Source organism: Rutidosis leptorrhynchoides, chromosome 1, assembly GCF_046630445.1.
Source record: "Rutidosis leptorrhynchoides isolate AG116_Rl617_1_P2 chromosome 1, CSIRO_AGI_Rlap_v1, whole genome shotgun sequence".
NCBI classification, from domain to species: Eukaryota; Viridiplantae; Streptophyta; class Magnoliopsida; order Asterales; family Asteraceae; genus Rutidosis; species Rutidosis leptorrhynchoides.
In genome coordinates this window covers 659,560,012-659,585,271 of record NC_092333.1, presented here as the reverse complement: position 1 = coordinate 659,585,271, position 25,260 = coordinate 659,560,012, and the positions used below count along the sequence as shown (strand labels likewise).

The window sequence follows — 25,260 nt, the reverse complement described above, 5'->3', positions numbered from 1 at the left end:
TCCCACATGTGTTAGGTGACTCACATGGGCTGCTAAGAGCTAATCATTGGAGTGTATATTCCAATAGTACATACATCTAAAAGCTGTTATTGTATGAGTACGAATACGGGTGCATACGAGTAGAATTGTTAATGAAACTGAACGAGGATGTAATTGTAAGCATTTTTGTTAAGTAGAAGTATTTTGATAAGTGTCTTGAAGTCTTTCAAAAGTGTATGAATACGTATTAAAACACTACATGTATATACATTTTAACTGAGTCGTTAAGTCATCGTTAGTCGTTACATGTAAATGTTGTTTTGAAACCTTTAGGTTAACGATCTTATTGTATGTTGTTAATCCATTGTTTATTATAACAAATGAGATGTTAAATTGTTATTTTATCATGATGTTATGATATATAATATATCTTAGTATGATATATATACAGTTAAATGTCGTTACAACGATAATCGTTACATATATGTCTCGTTTCGAAATCATTAAGTTAGTAGTCTTATTTTTACATATGTATTTCATTGTTAATACACTTAATAATATATTTACTTATCATTTAACATAATTAACCAAGTGTATCAATATCTTAATATGATTCATATGTACCTAGTAAGACGTTGTTATATCGATAATCGTTATATATATCGTTTTCGAGTTTCTTAAATTAATAGTCTCATTTTTATGTATATAACTCATTGTTAAAATACCTAATGAGATACATACTTATAACAAAATCATGTTAACTATATATATATATATATAACCATATATATGTCATCGTATAGTTTTTACAAGTTTTAACGTTCCTGAATCACCGGTCAACTTGGGTGGTCAATTGTCTATATGAAACCTATTTCAATTAATCAAGTCTTAACAAGTTTGATTGCTTAACATGTTGGAAACACTTAATCATATAAATAACAATTTCATTTAATATATATATATATATATAAACATGGAAAAGTTCGGGTCACTACACGTTTCATATCGACTTTTACTGCTTATTCACTGTGAGTTATAGCTTCCCTTTTTACTTTACTATTTTTGGGACTAAGAATACATGCGCTCTTTATGTTTTACATACTAGACACGAGTACTTAAACTTTACATATGTGTGGGTTATATAACGGCATAAACGTTCCCCTTAGCACGGTAACGTTTAATAATTGGTTTTGAACCGGTGAACGCGAATATTAGATATGGATCCATAGGGTATTCTCAGTCGTGACCTCCTATCCAGGTTTTAATCATTATATATTCCTTTTGCTTATATATGTATGTATATATATTACTTTATATATTTATATTTATATTTATATTATATTATATTTATATTATATTATATTATATTATATTATTATTATATTATATTATATTATATTTATATTATAACATTATAACAAAGTGATAATTAGCAAAGCAAAATTATAAAAAGTTGACATGGCAAAGTATTGACCATTGACCATTAGATTAAAAAGCCACGTTAAATCACGATCATCGGATCTAAATTACTTGAATTCTTTGCAAATATATCAAATGATTCTGTATCATAACCAAGGTTGTAAAAGACGCGAGTCTGTGACGCATCGGCCATGCCTAAAAAACGACGCATCGGACGCAACGGTGATGCAACGGCGACGCAACGGGCGTTGACTAACGTTGACTTTTTAAAATAGTTTTATTAAATATATATTTATATATAATATTATATAGATCAAATCTTTAAATATAAATTATATTTACAATAAACATGAACAATTAACAATATTACAAAAAAAAAAAAAAAAATTTTGACCGACTCTGACCGACTTTTTCCGAATTAAACCGACTTTTTCCGACTTTGACCGACTTTCTACCTTTGACCGACTTTTTAGCAACGACGCGTCGGTCATGCCTAAAAAACGACGCGTCGGCCGACTCGGCCGACTTTTGCAACACTGATCATAACAATGCATCAGGAATCACAATTCATTCACAATCCCTTTGTGCCCTAACGTGTACTCCCAAATCATTCAACAATCATTCCCTTTCATTAAATAAATCCAGATGGTATATTCAGGCTGTGGAGTTTGCCTATCAATTGAAGTCAGTTTCGTTCATCAATTTAAAGTTCATCATAGGAATTGTTATAGGGTTTATTTACTAAATAATTATTGAAATTGGGTTGGGATTTGGTTGTTAGAGTATCTTTATGCGTCATCGACATCAAGAAGGGAAATTGATAATTAATTTTTCTGCTCAATGACGATAAGGTAGCAAATATTATACTCCTAATTATTGAGTTGTTACATATATTGATGATTAATTCTTTAGTACTACGTAATAAGTGTTGGGATCCCTGGCTATGTAATAATTTCATATGAAAACATACTATTGAGCATTAACATATAGAAGCGTAATTGCATAATAAGTGTATTCAAATATTAGAGATAAGTGATAAGTGATATGTTTAGTTTTGATTTAATGGGCTTATGTATACTCATATTTTTTGAACAATTTGTATTACCGAGCATTGATGAACTCATTATGTATAGCATTGGATAATTAAGTTCAGAATGATGTAATAGCATCTCTTGGAAGTGAGTTAATGTGGAAACTTCAGTGGTGTGTTTTGATTGCAGGTAAAGGGAGTATCGCTTATGGTTTTTTCAGAATATGGAAAATAGGTACTTAAAATTTTTTATATAGAATCTTGGGTGATTGGGGAAGGTACTTAAAAACTTCAGTGGTGAGTTAATGTGGAAACTTCAGCTCTTGGGTGATTGGGGAAGGTACTTAAAAACTCCTTTTATATAGAATCTTTAAAATTCAAAATTTTTTCCTTTTGAAAAGCAATCCTTCTTTCCCATTGATGGCTAATTTAACCTTACTCTATATGATTGCTACCTTTTAGTGTGAATAAGGAGTTCTGTAACTAAGAAAATAGGAAAGTTCTCATAGTAATCACATATAGCATGTGTAATGGCCAAAAAACCTCCTATAGCATATCAAATGTATACATATTGTATATGCTAAATTTCTTAAAATCTTACTTTTTCATATACTCTGTTATCAGGAAATGGACTACTTACGATCTGCGAGTTACGAGTATAATTTCATGTTAGCTTTGGAGTGGAAGAAAGGCTACACATAGAACCTTAAAGTGGCAAAATGGGTTGGTCAAGCTGGTCAAGTTGGGTTAGACTTCCACTACTAAAATATAATCTATTTTTTACTAAAACAATTATGGAACTTTAATGCATTTTAATGGATTATGAACGCTATTTGACACATATTCTTTTTGCTATACTTTAACAGTTTGAAAAATTATAAATGAAACATTACCCATATCAACCTATTTGTAAATAAATAGGTTTAAAATGACCACTACTTCCGGAAGCAATGAACATACATCCCCTTCTTGATTGACATTGAAATCAGGGGCGGAACTTAGTTATATCCGGAGGGGGTGCCCGCCCCCTCCGGATTTGAAAAAAAAAAAAAAATTTACACTAAAAAAAAAAAATTTTACTAACAAATAAGGTTTTTTTTAGTGTTTACCCTCCTGGCATTGAAACTTTTATTAAATTTTTACATTCGCCCCACCTGTGTCCGGGTTCAAGTTCCGCCACTGATTGAAATTATATTACAAAAATGTTTTGATTGGCCATTAATTGACCGATCGATCATGTAATTTGTGAATAAAAGTTGTGCTATTCTTGGTCGAAAGAAGTAAAATATTGAAACATTCATCTGTATTTTTATACTGCTACATATTAACATGTAAATACAAATATGCAGTGAAATCTTGATTCTATATTGGATACATGTAACGACCCGACAAAATCGTCCTTGACGGCGCCGTTAACTTAGGTCCCGTAACGTGGTCATAGTCCCTAAATGAGACGCGTTTGACCAAAATTATGTCGCATTCATTTGAAACGTGCATGACTTGCAAAGTTTTTAAGTTACCAAACAGTTCGACAAAGAGTTTAAGTTTACAAAAGTATAAAGTATAAATGAAATAACTTGCGACATAATATAAGTTGAAAATCAAGAATGCTATCAATAGCGTATGCATGTAAACTTTAAGTTTGAATCCAAAAGTGCTATCACTAGCGTATACATGTATGCTTGACCCCAAGCAAGTAATCAAAGTGTGCGGAAGCATGTATCAAGTAGCCATGTATGAACCTGAGAAACATATAGAAAACTGTCAACGAAAAACGTTGGTGAAATCATAGGTGTATTTGTAAACGTTATTTTTGAACCACAAGATTTAGTATAAGATCGTTTGCATTCCAAAGATGTTGTTTGTATGTCGAGCACCCAATTATCATGGCTTTACTGAATGGTACCTCTGAATCATAGTGTTAGAACCTACACTATACACGATAAAATTACATTTCATCCGCTAACGGTAGCGAACCGTCCGAATGAGGGTTCGTCAAACCCGTATGGCCACACAACATAATTTCGCGCTTACACCCTGCAAGTGTAACTAATGATAATTGAATTGAGGCTTTTTGTTCTAACACGTTGTGGAATGTTTGTTTTCGTACTTGTGTTCAAAGTATAAAAGTATGATACGTATATGTTTCTCATCCCATGATTTAAAAGTATAAAAGTTGTTGAAAAAATGGGACTGTGATCTCACCGTAGTTGCATGCCAAAGTACTTGAAATTAAACGTTGTGTAAATGAAAGTTGCTTAGCCTTGACCTAAACAAATAAGTTGTATCAATTACGGGTTATGACACAAGGTCGGGCGAAATGTGTTCAATTAGTCCTATGGCTCGTTACGACTCGACTAATATAGCATGTGAATCAAGTTGTCAAGTTTCATGCAAGATATAAGTGTAAAAGCACGTTAAAACGATTACACAAGTGTTTGGTCAAGTTTGACTAAAAGTCAAAATTGGTCAAAGTCAACGGGGTCGGGTCGGGGATCCGACAATTTTTCTTCAATTAGTAATCATATATGAACATGTTGGCCAAGTTTCATGTTAATCGGAGGTGTGTAGCATAGTTAGAATTAAACGGTAAACGACCAAGCAAAGCAGAAATCTGCAGTTCATATGGACGGCGTCCAACAATGAAGGACTGGACGGCGTCCAAAGGGTGGGACGGCGTCCAAAACACCTGGGTTGCTGAAATGCTGAAATTTCACAAGTCTCGAACCAAAACTCATACAAGCACAAATTTTGAACCGCAAACACTTAAAATGCATATCATACATCGTTAAAAAGGTATTTTAACAAGGAATACAACTAAACATGTTTCATAAATCAAATTCATCATTTACAACAACAACATCCTCGTCGAATGATCGTTAAAAGTTCATTATCAAAGTTTCAAGTTCGTAAAACGCATTTCATGATTCGGACGTTAAACGTACACATATAGTATGTCGTTTTGAAGGAAATTACGCATATAATACAACTAAACACTTACAAAAACATTGCAAAGCATTTGATGCATCGAAAGTTTGTTTTAAAATCTATCAAACCCTAACCAAGAATCATGAAATCAATAATCATGTTAATGAGGTCTTACAAAGCCAACCAACATATCAAATTGAAGCTAATGATGCTAGTAACACATTTAACACAATAGGTTTAACATCTAACAACATTTAATCAATCAAAATCAAAGATTACACTAACCCATTTCAAGTGTTCATGCTAGTTACACCAAATAACAAGATCGAGCATACAAATCAAATACACGACATCACAATGAGCCATAGACACTAATTAACACCATTTTAAGTCTAAAGGTCTAATTTATGAAAAATTAGAGATTTTGAAAAGCTTACCCCAAGCTATGAAATTGGTACCAAATTGAAGAGGATGATGCAAGGATCACAAATATGTAATTTGTTTTGATGTTTGATTGCTAGATTGGATTTAGATGATGAATTAGTGAATTGGGTGTTTGAGAGTAAAAATGGAAGTAGTAGAGAAAGAGAGATGAGATTGAATGAATGAGTGGTGGTGGTGGTGGGTTGACTAGTTGACCTAGTCAACTAGTTTGCCCACTTGGCAACTTTAGTCCCTCGAGTTTGAAAGCGGGTGCGTGAATTAACCGAACGAATTATTTTAAACACACGAGAGTAAACGGAAGATGTTATAATCCAATAACGGGAATATTAAGAACGTTAGTTAACGAAAGGTACGAATTTAGATAACGAAAGATATTATCTAAAAAAATGGCCGTTAAAATAAATTAAAGGAAAAATGCGGGTTATTACATTACCTACACCTTAAAAGAAATTTCGTCCCGAAATTTAGTTGGAAGTAGTAGTCGTTGTTTCTTCCTCGAAATCTTGCGTTGCCAATTCTACGAATGAGTGAAGGTACTTCCGTGGGCCTTCCAACGAACTTTGACGGTCGGGATTTTACGTTGTTTTAAAGTTTGGTTTCACGATTCATAATTTCAACCGGTTTTGCCCATGAAGTGGAGTTTGTCATCGATAGTAAGCTCATCGAAAAGGGATAACAAGTTCTTGTTCCGCAAGACACTTCTCTAACTTTGCTACATGGAATGTAGGATGAATGGAGCTCAATTGAGTCGGAAGATCGAAACGGTAAGCAACGGGTCCAATACGCTCCAAAATTTCAAAAGGATCAAAATATCGTGGATTTAGCGTTCTACGTTTTTCGAAACGGATTACACCTTTCCGAGGTGCGACTTTTAATATTATGCGGCCACCCACTAGGAATTCGAGAGGCTTACGTCTAACATCGGCATAGCGGCGATTACGGGCCGTCTTGGGTCTTTCTTGGATTTGAACGATCTTAACGGTTATTTCATAAATGAGTTCGGGTTCGGTGATTTTCTTGTCGCCTACTTCGGCCCAACAATAGGAGAACGACATTGAGGCCATATAAAGTTTCGAAAGGTGTGGCATTAAGACTCGAATGATAGCTATCGTTGTAAGAGGAATCAATTAAAGGCAACAATACAAGTTCGTGATATGTTTTCCAAGGTTTGAATCGTATGTTTGCTTGGTCCGTCGGTTTGTGGATGATACGCGGTACTCATGTTTAAACTTGTTCCCAAGGCTTCTTGTAAGGCACTCCGAAATTTAGAAGTGAAATGAGTATCTCAATCCGAAATAAATGACAATGGTACACCGTGTCGAGATAGAATTCCTATAATGTATAGTTGTACAAGTCTTTCCCATCTTGTCGGTTTCCGAAAGACGTTTGTTAGAATAAGTTTCTTATTGGTTTCCGAAAAACGTTTGTTAGGACTATTCACCCTCGTGGCGAATACTAGTATAACGTGAAGAGTCTCTCTCTCCATTGAGAATTTAGATAAAGGTTTTCCTTACATGGAAGTACGAGTTTAATGCGAGAGAAATTTCCGCCTCGATGTGAGCATATCAAGAGTTTCGTAGTTCGTCGATAAAAGTGTGCGAAGACGAGATAGTATACACGTGTAACATATGTTTTGAAGTTGAAAGAATTGGTCATTCGTTCAAAAGCATAAATAGGATTTGGAAATATCAAGATGTGTGCCTGGTATGGTTGTTATCAATATTCTCAAAGTTTTTCGATGGCAACAAGGAAAAATAAAGTCATGTACATGGCACATGATGGTGATTAGGTTGATCGAGTCCAATCACCATCACGAGTCATTAAAAATTTGGTATGACTTACCATAATATAACTACGTTGATCGAATGTCGTTATATTATGCTAACTCATACCTCCATTCCCACATCACTCCATAGAATCAAATTCGTGTAATCTTGAAGATTTAAAATGAACAAAGTGTAACGGCATCTCTAACGTGACTCGTATTAAATCGAAAGAATTAGTGCAACTCTGAAGATGCGTTTCCCGAGGGAAGTGTATAACTGGTTGTTCACGTCAATGCGGTTCAAATCAAACAATAATGTCTTTGGGTACGACAAGATTAACGAATGGTAATAACGAGTAGTATATGATCGTAGTGATAAGCGGTGATGACGATACTCATCTAGAGTAGTGATGGTAGCAACAAGAAGTGGGAGATAGTGAAGGTTACCGGTGTAACATCGATAGTGGTTAGTGATTGTCCTAGTGGTGGGAACTTTATAGTACTCGTGGATAGTAAGCTGGGACAGTGGTGAATAACAACTTGGGAGACAAAGTTCCCGAACTAGTGTGATTAACGAAGTCGTCATCATCTTTACGCGTATGAATCCTGAATTCACATGTGTTACCAGAAAGTGGTAGAGTACGAGTTCGTATGATGAAAATTTGGTACCATTAAGAAGTTCGCCTAAGAAAGGTTCAAGTATAAATGCACTGTGACGACCCGAAAATTTTCGACCAAATTTAAACTTGATCTTTATATGATTTCGACACGATAAGCTAAGTCTGTAAGGTTGAGTCTCAAAATTTTGAACTGTTTCATTTATGCAATTACCCTTTGACTGTTTTCGAAGATTCACGAACAATTGTTTGAATATATATATATATATATATATATATATATATATATATATATATATATATATATATATATATATATATATATATATATATATATATATATATATATATATATATATATATATATATATATATATATATATAATTTATAAATATTAAAGATACAATATGTTATATAATTAGTAAATATGATATAATTATTAAATGGTAATATATTAATATATATTTACAAGTTGTAATATAATTGTTATATTAATAGTATTATCATTACTTTCATTATTATTATTAATGTTAATATTAATATTTATATTATTAATATTATTATTTCTGATATGAAATTTGATACATTTTCATTTGATATAATATTATTAATACTAATTGTTATCATTATTATTAATATCATTATTATTATACAATATATTAAATATGGACAACACCGGCCAATTACATTCCGACACATCATCAAAATTGCTACAGTATAACAGCAGCTACATTAACTACAGTACCGCCAGGGGTATTTTTGTCTTTTTACACCCTATACAAAAAAAAAATTGAAACAAATCTGATAAAAAAGATCATACACCAAAATTGACAACTTATTATTTTTTTATAAATTGGAAAAAAAAAATTCATACACCACCCCTGCTCACCATTCGCCACCTCCCACCACCACCATCAACCTCCTTCCACCGCCACCATCAGCCGCCACCATCAACCTCTTCCAGTCCCGCCCTCAACATTCCAACACATCATCAAAATTGCTACAGTATAATAGCAGCTACATTAGCTACAGTACCTCCAGGGGTATTTTTGTCTTTTTACACCCCTATAAAAAAAATTGAAACAAATCTGATAAAAAAGATCATACACCAAAATTGACAACTTATTATTTTTTTATAAATTGGAAAAAAAAATATTCATACACCACCCCTGCTCACCATTCGCCACCTCCCACCACCACCATCAACCTCCTTCCACCGCCACCATCAGCCGCCACCATCAACCTCTTCCAGTCCTGCCCTCAACCCTCTCAATGTTCTGCCCAAACTCCGGCAGGAAAAAAAAAGACAGAAGAAGAGAATCAAAGGGTGAAAAAGAATATAACTCGCCGCCATCACCACCGTCATGATTAGTGACCAACATACAAGCACCGTCATCAAACGACGTGGTTGGTGACACCACCAACATGCTGGTAGTTAGTATACCGGATTTTTGTTTTGGCCGGAATCTGTTGGTGGTTGTTGGCGGTTTAAAAAGAAAAATCAGATCTAGCAGCGGTTTGTTGATGTGGTGACGGATGGAGGGAATGGATGGTGGAGTTGAATGGTCGAGTTAGATGGCGGAGGTATGTGATGAAAGTGGTTGGTGGTTGGCGGTGGCGGATGATGAAGGTAGATGGCGGTGGTTTACAGCGGTGGTGGATGGATGTGGTAAATGGTGGAGTTGGAGAAGGTAGTTCTAAGATGGTTTAAGTTTTTTAAATTTGAAGTATATAAAAAAGATGATGAGTGAAATTATTTTAGGTGATAGTGAGAAAGTTGGACAGAGTTCTCCATCTGACATCATATTTGACATAGTGTAGTCACATGCTCCGATGCAAAAATATATTTGGTTTGAGATCCATTTTCATTTTTCGTATTTTCTGAATTATATAATTTATTTATATTTATATTTATATTTATATTTATCTTTATATTATACTAATATAATATAAAATATGAATATTGAGTCTTACAACCAACTCTGACAATACATCAATTAGACTAGACGTACCTAACATACTTCATTTCAATAAGATAAAGATCACATTTATCTTGAATATCTATCATCTATTACAGTTACACTATATATTACTCTCTCCCTCCATCTCATATTAATAGTCTACTTTTCCTTTTTTGTCCGTCTCAAATTAATAGTCCACTTCTATAAATGGAAAAGAATAACTGGTTAAAGTACTTTTATACCCTTGATTTATTTAAGTAAGACAAAAGTATAGGTAAAAAGTAATGGGTAAAACTGAATAGTAGGGAAAAAGTAGACAAAAAATACATGTGATAATCATTTTTTCTTAAACTGTGTGTTTTTTGTCTGTGGACTGTTAAATTGGGACATAGGGAGTATTACGGAGTGATTTTTATTTAATTACCCTTATATAACCAATAAGTTAGAGGGTCAAATTGAATGAAGTTTAAACATCGTAAATTACAATGTAGATTAAACTTTTTTTTTTAGTAAACATTATATTTCATTTTCTTAGATTTTTTTTTATCTTTTTCATAATCTTTTTTCACCTTTTATTTACAACTTTTTTTCATTTCTTTTTTATACCGTTATTTTTTACATGTTCAATTAATTGACCACTAATCAATCAAAACCACCAACCGTTAACCGATCGAAAGGAAGAAGAATTACCCTTTCTTTACAACTTTTTTTCCTTTTCTTGACAACCATTAATTCACTTATTTTTTAATGTTCAATAACCAACCAATAACGCCACCGTTAACCGACCAAAGGCTATTTCTTTTGAACCTGAAGGTGAATGATAAATTGTGTGTTTTGTGTTTGTTTTTTTGGTACATAATCTTATATTAACTATACGCATAATATTACCGAATGTCATAAAAATGTTAAAACGCAGCGAAGCGCGTAGGACCTCTTTCTAGTTATTATCATTAATAATATTATTGTTATCGATTTTATAGTTATTGTCATTATTATTATTAATTATTATTACATTTATCTTTCTATTAAAACTTCTCCTATTTTTTTATTTAATATTATTATAACAGTATTTTTATTACTCTATATTATTTAGAAATTATTATTATTATTATATTAGTATTTTTATATTTATTAATATAATTATTGATCGTTAATAGTAATTACAATATATAAAATCTGTTATATAACATGTGATTTTTATTTTCCCATCATTATCATCTTTACATTCCTGTATCTGATTGAGCACTATGTCGAATTCTGTTTAGGATGCAAACAAATTCAGTTTGCAGTCATTTTCTACTTTTAATTGTATTTTATTTTTATTTTTGTTCTTTCTTCCCTGGATTGATTCCATTGTCGACACCCACATCACTCAACTTTTGTTTTCTGTTATCTATCCATATCTATCACCATCTATCTGTAATTAAATATCTTCATCTATCTATGATATAGATATATACATACACATGTAAATAATAAGAACACACATTTCATCACCACTACTATGATCTCTCTTCAGCTCTCTAACTTCCCTATATTTTTCTTTGGATTCGTGAACCTCACCACCCCAATAAATTTGTGTTCTCTGCAACTCTACAATATCATCACCAGACTACCACCTTCGAAACAACCGCCTTCAAGTTGTGTAAGTTTCCTGTTTTGATTTCCACTATCACTTTTCTTTCTTTTTGAATAACTAGAACCAAGAAATACGTACACCAAATTAACCCATCTTCTTCATCACAACCGCCATCAAGAATCACCTTCTCATTCTCTCTCTCATTCTTCTTTCTCTCTTCTATTTTATACTTAAACCACCACCACAAACAAGCTTATGTTCGTTTAGACTTATTCGATCACTACCATCTCCAACTATGTAAACAACCGCTATCATTGAAACAACCCACCACCACTTTTGTTTACTTTATAAAACCTGCTGCTACAATACTATTATAACTCATCTAACAGCCACGTTGAGTATTCGGTTTTCCTGTACGGCTCATCTTTGTTTCTGCTTTCTTGTTCGATAACCCAAACAAACCCCATTATTGTAACTACTACTACTACAACTTTTAAATCATGCTATTTACTGTAAAGTTAACATAAATAAAGTAAATTGTGAGAATGATGTTAATGATGCTGTGTAGAGAGCACGTTTTTCTTTCTAATTTTTTTTCATTAGTAGTCGACAACCACTACAACCATTAACCCCACTTGAAGACTTTGAGCTATTTTTTATTTCCTTATTAGTCGAGTACCACCACAAATTGCGGACAAACTAATTGGACTGAAGGTTGTTGTGGGCCGAGAGTTCAAGTAATTATTCAACCTTTACAACTAGATGGGTAAATAAAAAAAAGTTTCTATGTGGTCGACAAACAGCATAAAGATGGCCACTTGATTTTGTTAAAGGTATAATATGATTATTAAAATGAAAATGGCGGATTATTGTCTCCTATTAAAATCCTAACACATGCATGGACCGAGAATTTAGTTTAAGGAGTTGGGCCGAGAGTTTTTGTTGGGCCAAAGGAGTTTAGTTGGGCAGTTTATATAGCATGATGTTGGGCCGAGGACTTGAAAATTGTTGTACCGAAAATATAGGTATAGCCGTATAGGATACTATACAGTGACAATAATAATGATATTATTATGATAATAATCACGATTAGAGGGTAAACGGGCATGATGATGAGATGATTAAATTATGATAAGTAAATGACGATGAATAGGAATGACGTAATGGTGATACCACAATGATGAGATAGAAAGACGATTATGTTCATATTTCTAAGTTGATGATGATAAACGTTTACGATAATGGTGATGATATTAGTTGATAACGACAATGAGTATAATAATCAAGATGATAAAAATGATAAAGAAGATGAAACTGGAAACGGAAGTAATTTGGGATAAATGGAAATGGGGACGGAATTAAATTAGAAAAAGCAGAGTCAGAGAAGTGGTTAAGGATATTATCGTGTTAGCAGGACGTCGCGGGTTCAACCCCGGACTTGGGCATTTTTTTTAGGGAATACTTCTTGAGGTAGTTTACTTATTACTTATTAATATTATTATTATTATTATTATTATTATTATTATTATTATTATTATTATTATTATTATTATTATTATTATTATTATTATTATTATTATTATTATTATTATTATTATTATTATTATTGTAGTTATTATTATTATTATTTACATTAATTACTATCAAGTATTATTAATAAGTATTATTAGTATTAAGAATTAGGATCAAAATTATATAATGTAAGTTTTTATTATTTATTATCACTATTATTAAAATTAATATTTTTATTATCATTATTATTACTTTTATCATTATTATTAGTATTAACATTATTAATAATATTTTTTATCATTTTTAATATTATTACTATCATCATTATTACTTTTACCATTATTATTATTACAACTATATTATTATTATTATTATTATCAATATTACTATTAATATTATTATTATTACAATAAAAGTTAGTTATATAAAAATATATTTAAGAAAACTACATTTTATAAATTATTTATCTAAAGTATATAAAATAAATATAGTTAATATAGTTATTAATGAAACATACAAGTTACTAAAATAACAATTAATAATAATACCTAAACTTATTCGATTACGATTATATGTTTTAATAGATATACAAATGATATAGGTTCGTGAATCCAAGGCCAACGCTGCACTTGTTCAATGTCGTCATATATATTTTTACTACAAAATACAGTATTGTGAGTTTCATTTGCTCCTTTTTTAAATGCTATTGCAATATATATTTTTAGGACTGAGAATACATGCGCTGCTTTTATAACTGTTTTACGAAATAGACACAAGTACTTGAAACTACATTCTATGGTTGAATTGTTATACCGGATATCGCCCTTGTTGAACTTGATAACCTAAGAATTGGTGTTTATTATAATTGCCACCAATTGACGCGAATCCTAAAGATAGATCTATGGGCTTTGACACGCCCCAGTCAAAGAATTTGAACTGCTTTAGTACTTCGATGTTTATATGTTTGGGGATATTCTAGATGCATTTTGTTAATGTCGATTACCAGGTGTTCAATCCATATGAATGATTTTTGTCTCTATGTATGAGACGTATATTTATGAGAAATGGAAATGAAAATCTTGTGGTCTATTAAAATGATGGAAATGATCGATTATGATAAACTAATGAGCTCACCAACCTTTTAGTTGACACTTTAAAGCATGTTTATTCTCAGGTATGAAAGAAATCTTCCGCTGTGCATTTGCTCATTTTAGAGATATTACTTAGAGTCATTCATGGCATATTTCAAAAGACGTTGCATTCGAGTCGTTGAGTTCAACAAGATTATTATTAAGTCAATTATAGTTGGATATATTATGAAATGGTATGCATGCCGTCAACTTTCGATGTAATGAAAGTTTGTCTTTTAAAAACGAATGCAATGTTTGTAAAATGTATCATATAGAGGTCAAGCACCTCGCAATGAAATCAACTATTGTGAATCCTTTATAATCGGTATGAACGGGGCATTAAAGTTGGTATCAGAGCGGTGGTCTTAGCGAACCAGGTCTTGCATTAGTGTGTCTAACTGATAGTTGCTTAGATGCATTAGTGAATCTGGACTTCGACCGTGTCTGCATGTCAAAAGTTTTGCTTATCATTTCGTGTCGAAAATTACCTACTTATCATCCTTAGAAAATTACCTGCTTATCATTCTTAGTCTAGACACATCTTACTGCATTGATTTCATGAGTAGTGTATAGACAAAAATTCATATTTTAGCGTATCTGCTAATTCATATCTTAGCGTATCTATTACTGTAAACTTTGCCTGTCAGCTTCCAAAAATTCCTCCGTAATCTACGGGATCTTCTGTAGTATATATAGATATTCTATGTAATTAGAATATCATCCGACAGTCGGAAATCGTTTTATATCGAAAAATCCTTTAAATCAATCATACGACATGGAATTCGTCACTAGTTCAAGTCCCTCGAATTTCAATATGGAGTTTCACTCGATCTCCGAAGACAGTGTAACCGGAATGGATCAACCGATCAGTCATCATCAATTCATCTGATGGGTTCGTAGCCTACTTAATCAATGGAGACGTGAAGAAGGCGATCCTTTCCATCCACCGACTTTCCCTATTGGCAAAGAACCTGAAGCATTTGAAATGTCCCGTTCTTATTGATTAAAAACGTTCCATATTAATTGATTTCGTTGCGAGGTTTTGACCTCTATATGAGACGTTTTTCAAAGACTGCATTCATTTTAAAACAAACCATAACCTTTATTTCTTCAATAAAGGTTTAAAAAGCTTTACGTTGATTATCAAATAATGATAATCTAAAATATCCTGTTTACACACGACCATTACATAATGGTTTACAATACAAATATGTTACAACAAAATAAGTTTCTTGAATGCAGTTTTTACACAATATCATACAAGCATGGACTCCAAATCTCGTCCTTATTTAAGTATGCGACAGCGGAAGCTCTTAATAATCACCTGAGAATAAACATGCTTAAAACGTCAACAAAAATGTTGGTGAGTTATAGGTTTAACCTATATATATCAAATCATAATAATAGACCACAAGATTTCATATTTCAATACACATCCCATACATAGAGATAAAAATCATTCATATAGTGAACACCTGGTAACCGACATTAACAAGATGCATATATAAGAATATCCCCATCATTCCGGGACACCCTTCGGATATGATATAAATTTCGAAGTACTAAAGCATCCGGTACTTTGGATGGGGTTTGTTAGGCCCAATAGATCTATCTTTAGGATTCGCGTCAATTAGGGTGTCTGTTCCCTAATTCTTAGATTACCAGACTTAATAAAAAGGGGCATATTCGATTTCGATAATTCAACCATAGAATGTAGTTTCACGTACTTGTGTCTATTTTGTAAATCATTTATAAAACCTGCATGTATTCTCATCCCAAAAATATTAGATTTTAAAAGTGGGACTATAACTCACCTTCACAGATTTTTTTACTTCGTCGGGAAGTAAGACTTGGCCACTGGTTGATTCACGAACCTATAACAACATATACATATATATCAAAGTATGTTCAAAATATATTTACAACACTTTTAATATATTTTGATGTTTTAAGTTTATTAAGTCAGCTGTCCTCATTAGTAACCTACAACTAGTTGTCCACAGTTAGATGTACAGAAATAAATCGATAAATATTATCATGAATCAATCCACGACCCAGTGTATACGTATCTCAGTATTGATCACAACTCAAACTATATATATTTTGGAATCAACCTCAACCCTGTATAGCTAACTCCAACATTCACATATAGAGTGTCTATGGTTGTTCCGAAATATATATAGATGTGTCGACATGATAGGTCGAAACATTGTATACGTGTCTATGGTATCTCAAGATTACATAATATACAATACAAGTTGATTAAGTTATGGTTGGAATAGATTTGTTACCAATTTTCACGTAGCTAAAATGAGAAAAATTATCCAATCTTGTTTTACCCATAACTTCTTCATTTTAAATCCGTTTTGAGTTAATCAAATTGCTATGGTTTCATATTAAACTCTATTTTATGAATCTAAACAGAAAAAGTATAGGTTTATAGTCGGAAAAAAAAGTTACAAGTCTTTTTTGTAAAGGTAGTCATTTCAGTCGAAAGAACGACGTCTAGATGACCATTTTAGAAAACATACTTCCACTTTGAGTTTAACAATAATTTTTGGATATAGTTTCATGTTCATAATAAAAATCATTTTCTCAGAATAACAACTTTTAAATCAAAGTTTATCATAGTTTTTAATTAACTAACCCAAAACAGCCCGCGGTGTTACTACGACGGCGTAAATCCGGTTTTACGGTGTTTTTCGTGTTTCCAGGTTTTAAATCATTAAGTTAGCATATCATATAGATATAGAACATGTGTTTAGTTGATTTTAAAAGTCAAGTTAGAAGGATTAACTTTTGTTTGCGAACAAGTTTAGAATTAACTAAACTATGTTCTAGTGATTACAAGTTTAAACCTTCGAATAAGATAGCTTTATATGTATGAATCGAATGATGTTATGAACATCATTACTACCTTAAGTTCCTTGGATAAACCTACTGGAAAAGAGAAAAATGGATCTAGCTTCAACGGATCCTTGGATGGCTCGAAGTTCTTGAAGCAGAATCATGACACGAAAACAAGTTCAAGTAAGATCATCACTTGAAATAAGATTGTTATAGTTATAGAAATTGAACCAAAGTTTGAATATGATTATTACCTTGTATTAGAATGATAACCTACTGTAAGAAACAAAGATTTCTTGAGGTTGGATGATCACCTTACAAGATTGGAAGTGAGCTAGCAAACTTGAAAGTATTCTTGATTTTATGTAACTAGAACTTGTAGAATTTATGAAGAACACTTAGAACTTGAAGATAGAACTTGAGAGAGATCAATTAGATGAAGAAAATTGAAGAATGAAAGTGTTTGTAGGTGTTTTTGGTCGTTGGTGTATGGATTAGATATAAAGGATATGTAATTTTGTTTTCATGTAAATAAGTCATGAATGATTACTCATATTTTTGTAATTTTATGAGATATTTCATGCTAGTTGCCAAATGATGGTTCCCACATGTGTTAGGTGACTCACATGGGCTGCTAAGAGCTGATCATTGGAGTGTATATACCAATAGTACATACATCTAAAAGCTGTGTATTGTACGAGTACGAATACGGGTGCATACGAGTAGAATTGTTGATGAAACTGAACGAGGATGTAATTGTAAGCATTTTTGTTAAGTAGAAGTATTTTGATAAGTGTATTGAAGTCTTTCAAAAGTGTATAAATACATATTAAAACACTACATGTATATACATTTTAACTGAGTCGTTAAGTCATCGTTAGTCGCTACATGTAAATGTTGTTTTGAAACCTTTAGGTTAACGATCTTGTTGAATTTTGTTAACCCATTGTTTATTATAACAATTGAGATGTTAAATTGTTATATTATTATGATATTATAATATATAATATATCTTAGTATGGTATATATACAGTTAAATGTCGTTACAACGATAATCGTTACATATATGTCTCGTTTCGAAATCATTAAGTTAGTAGTCTTATTTTTACATATGTATTTCATTGTTAATACACTTAATAATATATTTACTTATCATTTAACATAATTAACCAAGTGTATCAATATCTTAATATGATTCATATGTACCTAGTAAGACGTTGTTATAACGATAATCGTTATATATATCGTTTTCGAGTTTCTTAAATTAATAGTCTCATTTTTATGTATATAACTCATTGTTAAAATACCTAATGAGATACATACTTATAATAAAATCATGTTAACTATATATATAACCATATATATATCATCGTATAGTTTTTACAAGTTTTAACGTTCGTGAATCACCGGTCAACTTGGGTGGTCAATTGTCTATATGAAACATATTTCAATTAATCAAGTCTTAACAAGTTTGATTTCTTAACATGTTGGAAACATTTAATCATGTAAATATCAATCTCAATTAATATATATAAACATGGAAAAGTTCGGGTCACTACACAATACAAGTTGATTAAGTTATGGTTGGAATAGATTTGTTACCAATTTTCACGTAGCTAAAATGAGAAAAATTATCCAATCTTGTTTTACCCATAACTTCTTCATTTTAAATCCGTTTTGAGTGAATCAAATTGCTATGGTTTCATATTGAACTCTAGTTTATGAATCCAAACAGAAAAAGTATAGGTTTATAGTCGGAAAAAAAGTTACAAGTCTTTTTTGTAAAGGTAGTCATTTCAGTCGAAAGAACGACGTCTAGATGACCATTTTAGAAAACATACTTCCACTTTGAGTTTAACCATAATTTTTGGATATAGTTTCATGTTCATAATAAAAATAATTTTCTCAGAATAACAACTTTTAAATCAAAGTTTATCATAGTTTTTAATTAACTAACCCAAAACAGCCCGCGGTGTTACTACGACGGCGTAAATCCGGTTTTACGGTGTTTTTCGTGTTTCCAGGTTTTGAATCATTAAGTTAGCATATCATATAGATATAGAACATGTGTTTAGTTGATTTTAAAAGTCAAGTTAAAAGGATTAACTTTTGTTTGCGAACAAGTTTAGAATTAACTAAACTATGTTCTAGTGATTACAAGTTTAAACCTTCGAATAAGATAGCTTTATATGTATGAATCGAATGATGTTATGAACATCATTACTACCTTAAGTTCCTTGGATAAACCTACTGGAAAAGATAAAAATGGATCTAGCTTCAACGGATCCTTGGATGGCTCGAAGTTCTTGAAGCAGAGTCATGACACGAAAACAAGTTCAAGTAAGATCATCACTTGAAATAAGATTGTTATAGTTATAGAAATTGAACCAAAGTTTGAATATGATTATTACCTTGTATTAGAATGATAACCTACTGTAAGAAACAAAGATTTCTTGAGGTTGGATGATCACCTTACAAGATTGGAAGTGAGCTAGGAAACTTGAAAGTATTCTTGATTTTATGTAACTAGAACTTGTAGAATTTATGAAGAACACTTAGAACTTGAAGATAGAACTTGAGAGAGATCAATTAGATGAAGAAAATTGAAGAATGAAAGTGTTTGTAGGTGTTTTTGGTCGTTGGTGTATGGATTAGATATAAAGGATATGTAATTTTGTTTTCATGTAAATAAGTCATGAATGATTACTCATATTTTTGTAATTTTATGAGATATTTCATGCTAGTTGCCAAATGATGGTTCCCACATGTGTTAGGTGACTCACATGGGCTGCTAAGAGCTGATCATTGGAGTGTATATACCAATAGTACATACATCTAAAAGCTGTGTATTGTACGAGTACGAATACGGGTGCATACGAGTAGAATTGTTGATGAAACTGAACGAGGATGTAATTGTAAGCATTTTTGTTAAGTAGAAGTATTTTGATAAGTGTATTGAAGTCTTTAAAAAGTGTATAAATACATATTAAAAGACTACATGTATATAAATTTTAACTGAGTCGTTAAGTCATCGTTAGTCGTTACATGTAAGTGTTGTTTTGAAACCTTTAGGTTAACGATCTTGTTAAATGTTGTTAACCCAATGTTTATAATATTAAATGAGATTTTAAATTATTATATTATCATGATATTATCATGTATTAATATCTCTTAATATGATATATACATTAAATGTCTTTACAACGATAATCGTTACATATATGTCTCGTTTAAAAATCATTAAGTTAGTAGTCTTGTTTTTACATATGTAGTTCATTGTTAATATACTTAATGATATGTTTACTTATCATAGAATCATGTTAACTATATGAAACATATTTCAATTAATCAAGTCTTAACAAGTTTGATTGCTTAACATGTTGGAAACATTTAATCATGTAAATATCAATCTCAATTAATATATATAAACATGGAAAAGTTCGGGTCACTACAGTACCTACCCGTTAAATAAATTTCGTCCCGAAATTTTAAGCTGCTGAAGGTGTTGACGAATCTTCTGGAAATAGATGCGGGTATTTCTTCTTCATCTGATCTTCACGATCCCAGGTGAACTCGGGTCCTCTACGAGCATTCCATCGAACCTTACCAATTGGTATCTTGTTTTGCTTATGTCTTTTAACCTCACGATCCATTATTTCGACTGGTTCTTCGATGAATTGAAGTTTTTCATTGATTTGGATTTCATCTAACGGAATAGTGAGATCTTCTTTAGCAAAACATTTCTTCAAATTCAAGACGTGGAAAGTGTTCTGTACAGCCGCGAGTTGTTGAGGTAACTCAAGTCGGTAAGCTACTGGTCCGACACGATCAATAATCTTGAATGGTCCAATATACCTTGGATTTAATTTCCCTCGTTTACCAAATCGAACAACGCCTTTCCAAGGTGCAACTTTAAGCATGACCATCTCTCCAATTTCAAATTCTATATCTTTTCTTTTAATGTCAGCGTAGCTCTTTTGTCGACTTTGGGCGGTTTTCAACCGTTGTTGAATTTGGATGATCTTCTCGGTAGTTTCTTATATAATCTCCGGACCCGTAATCTGTCTATCCCCCACTTCACTCCAACAAATTGGAGACCTGCACTTTCTACCATAAAGTGCTTCAAACGGCGCCATCTCAATGCTTGAATGGTAGCTGTTGTTGTAGGAAAATTCTGCTAATGGTAGATGTCGATCCCAACTGTTTCCGAAATCAATAACACATGCTCGTAGCATGTCTTCAAGCGTTTGTATTGTCCTTTCGCTCTGCCCATCAGTTTGTGGATGATAGGCAGTACTCATGTCTAGACGAGTTCCTAATGCTTGCTGTAATGTCTGCCAGAATCTTGAAATAAATCTGCCATCCCTATCAGAGATAATAGAGATTGGTATTCCATGTCTGGAGATGACTTCCTTCAAATACAGTCGTGCTAACTTCTCCATCTTGTCATCTTCTCTTATTGGCAAGAAGTGTGCTGATTTGGTGAGACGATCAACTATTACCCAAATAGTATCAAAACCACTTGCAGTCCTTGGCAATTTAGTGATGAAATCCATGGTAATGTTTTCCCATTTCCATTCCGGGATTTCGGGTTGTTGAAGTAGACCTGATGGTTTCTGATGCTCAGCTTTGACCTTAGAACACGTCAAACATTCTCCTACGTATTTAGCAACATCGGCTTTCATACCCGGCCACCAAAAATGTTTCTTGAGATCCTTGTACATCTTCCCCGTTCCAGGATGTATTGAGTATCTGGTTTTATGAGCTTCTCTAAGTACCATTTCTCTCATATCTCCAAATTTTGGTACCCAAATCCTTTCAGCCCTATACCGGGTTCCGTCTTCTCGAATATTAAGATGTTTCTCCGATCCTTTGGGTATTTCATCCTTTAAATTTCCCTCTTTTAAAACTCCTTGTTGTGCCTCCTTTATTTGAGTAGTAAGGTTATTATGAATCATTATATTCATAGATTTTACTCGAATGGGTTCTCTGTCCTTCCTGCTCAAGGCATCGGCTACCACATTTGCCTTCCCCGGGTGGTAATGAATCTCAAAGTCGTAATCATTCAATAATTCAATCCACCTACGCTGCCTCATATTCAGTTGTTTCTGATTAAATATGTGTTGAAGACTTTTGTGGTCAGTATATATAATACTTTTGACCCCATATAAGTAGTGCCTCCAAGTCTTTAATGCAAAAACAACCTCGCCTAATTCCAAATCATGCGTCGTATAATTTTGTTCGTGAATCTTCAATTGTCTAGACGCATAAGCAATCACCTTCGTTCGTTGCATTAATACACAACCGAGACCTTGCTTTGATGCGTCACAATAAATCACAAAATCATCATTCCCTTCAGGCAATGACAATATAGGTGCCGTAGTTAGCTTTTTCTTCAATAACTGAAACGCTTTCTCTTGTTCATCATTCCATTCAAATTTCTTCCCTTTATGCGTTAATGCAGTCAAGGGTTTTGCTATTCTGGAAAAGTCTTGGATGAACCTTCTGTAGTAACCAGCTAGTCCTAAAAACTGGCGTATGTGTTTCGGAGTTTTCGGGGTTTCCCACTTTTCAACAGTTTCTATCTTTGCCGGATCCACCTTAATACCTTCTTTGTTCACTATGTGACCGAGGAATTGAACTTCTTCCAACCAAAATGCACACTTTGAAAACTTAGCGTACAATTCTTCCTTCCTCAATACTTCTAACACCTTTCTCAAATGTTCACCGTGTTCTTGGTCATTCTTTGAGTAAATAAGTATGTCATCAATGAAAACAATGACAAACTTGTCAAGGTATGGTCCACACACTTGGTTCATAAGGTCCATGAACACATCTGGTGCATTAGTTAAACCAAACGGCATGACCATAAACTCGTAATGACCGTAACGTGTTCTGAAAGCAGTCTTTGGAATATCATCTTCTTTCACCCGCATTTGATGATACCCGGAACGTAAGTCAATCTTTGAATAAACAGACGAGCCTTGTAGTTGATCAAATAAGTCGTCGATTCTTGGTAGTGGGTAGCGGTTCTTGATGGTAAGTTTGTTCAACTCTCGGTAGTCGATACACAACCTGAATGTACCATCTTTCTTCTTAACAAACAAAACAGGAGCTCCCCACGGTGATGTGCTTGGTCGAATGAAACCACGCTCTAAAAGTTCTTGTAATTGGCTTTGCAGTTCTTTCATCTCGTTGGGGGCGAGTCTGTAAGGAGCACGAGCTATTGGTGCAGCTCCTGGTACAAGATCTATTTGAAATTCAACGGATCGATGTGGGGGTAATCCCGGTAATTCTTTCGGAAATACATCGGGAAATTCTTTTGCGACGGGAACATCATTGATGCTCTTTTCTTCAGTTTGTACTTTCTCGACGTGTGCTAGAACAGCATAGCAACCTTTTCTTATTAGTTTTTGTGCCTTCAAATTACTAATAAGATGTAGCTTCGTGTTGCCCTTTTCTCCGTACACCATTAAGGGTTTTCCTTTTTCTCGTATAATGCGAATTGCATTTTTGTAACAAACGATCTCTGATTTCACTTCTTTCAACCAGTCCATACCGATTATCACATCAAAACTCCCTAACTCTACTGGTATCAAATAAATCTTAAATGTTTCGCTAACCAGTTTAATTTCTCGATTCCAACATATATTATCTGCTGAAATTAATTTACCATTTGCTAATTCGAGTAAAAATTTACTATCTAAAGGCGTCAATGGACAACTTAATTTAGCACAAAAATCTCTACTCATATAGCTTCTATCCGCACCCGAATAAAATAAAACGTAACCAGATTTATTGTCAATAAGAAACGTACCCGTAACAAGCTCCGGGTCTTCCTGTGCCTCTGCCGCATTAATATTGAAAACTCTTCCGCGGCCTTGTCCATTCGTGTTCTCCTGGTTCGGGCAATTTCTAATAATGTGGCCCGGTTTTCCACATTTATAACAAACTACATTGGCATAACTTGCTCCGACACTACTTGCTCCGCCATTACTCGTTCCGACACCATTTGTTCCTTTCGTTCTATTAACCCCTGGTCCATAGACCTCACACTTCGCCGCGCTATGACCATTTCTTTTACACTTGTTGCAAAATTTGGTGCAGAACCCCGAGTGATACTTTTCACACCTTTGGCATAGCTACTTCTGATTGTTGTTGTTGTTGCGGTTATTATTGTTGTTGGGATGATTGTTGTAGTTGCTGTTGTTGTTGTTGTTGTTGTTGTTGTTGTTGTTGGGCCGTTTGTTGTAGCTGCGATTGATATTGCGATTGTTGGGATAATTGTTGCGATTATTGTTGTAATTGCTGTTGTTGTTGTATTGGTGATTCTTATCACCGTTTTCCTCCCACTTTCTTTTGACTTGCTTCACATTGGCCTCTTCAGCAGTCTGTTCTTTAATTCTTTCTTCAATCTGGTTCACTAGTTTGTGAGCCATTCTACATGCCTGTTGTATGGAGGCGGGCTCGTGTGAACTTATATCTTCTTGAATTCTTTCCGGTAATCATTTCACAAACGCGTCGATCTTCTCTTCCTCATCTTCGAATGCTCCCGGACACAATAGGCACAATTCTGTGAATCGTCTTTCGTACGTGGTAATATCAAATCCTTGGGTTCGTAACCCTCTAAGTTCTGTCTTGAGCTTATTGACCTCGGTTCTGGGACGGTACTTCTCGTTCATCAAGTGCTTGAATGCTGACCACGGTAGTGCGTAAGCATCATCTTATCCCACTTGCTCTAGATAGGTATTCCACCATGTTAACGCAGAACCTGTGAAGGTATGCGTAGCGTACTTCACTTTGTCCTCTTCAGTACACTTACTTATGGCAAACACCGATTCGACCTTCTCGGTCCACCGTTTCAATCCGATCGGTCCTTTGGTTCCATCAAATTCCAAAGGTTTGCAGGCAGTGAATTCTTTGTAGGTGCATCCTACACGATTTCATGTACTGCCAGATCCAAGGTTATTGTTGGTATGTAGCGCAGCCTGTACTGCGGCTATGTTTGAAGCTAGAAAAGTACGGAATTCCTCTTCATTCATATTCAC

At 33.2% G+C, this 25,260-nt stretch overlaps 1 long non-coding RNA gene across 1 annotated transcript; it reads left to right on the top strand.

Moving 5' to 3' along the window:
• Window positions 1-1,219: 1,219 nt before the first annotated feature.
• LOC139885857 (uncharacterized) lies at window positions 1,220-3,453 on the top strand. Its single transcript, XR_011772134.1, has 3 exons — window positions 1,220-1,237; window positions 2,619-2,663; window positions 3,053-3,453. It is a non-coding gene; the product is annotated as an uncharacterized lncRNA (long non-coding RNA).
• Window positions 3,454-25,260: the final 21,807 nt, after the last annotated feature.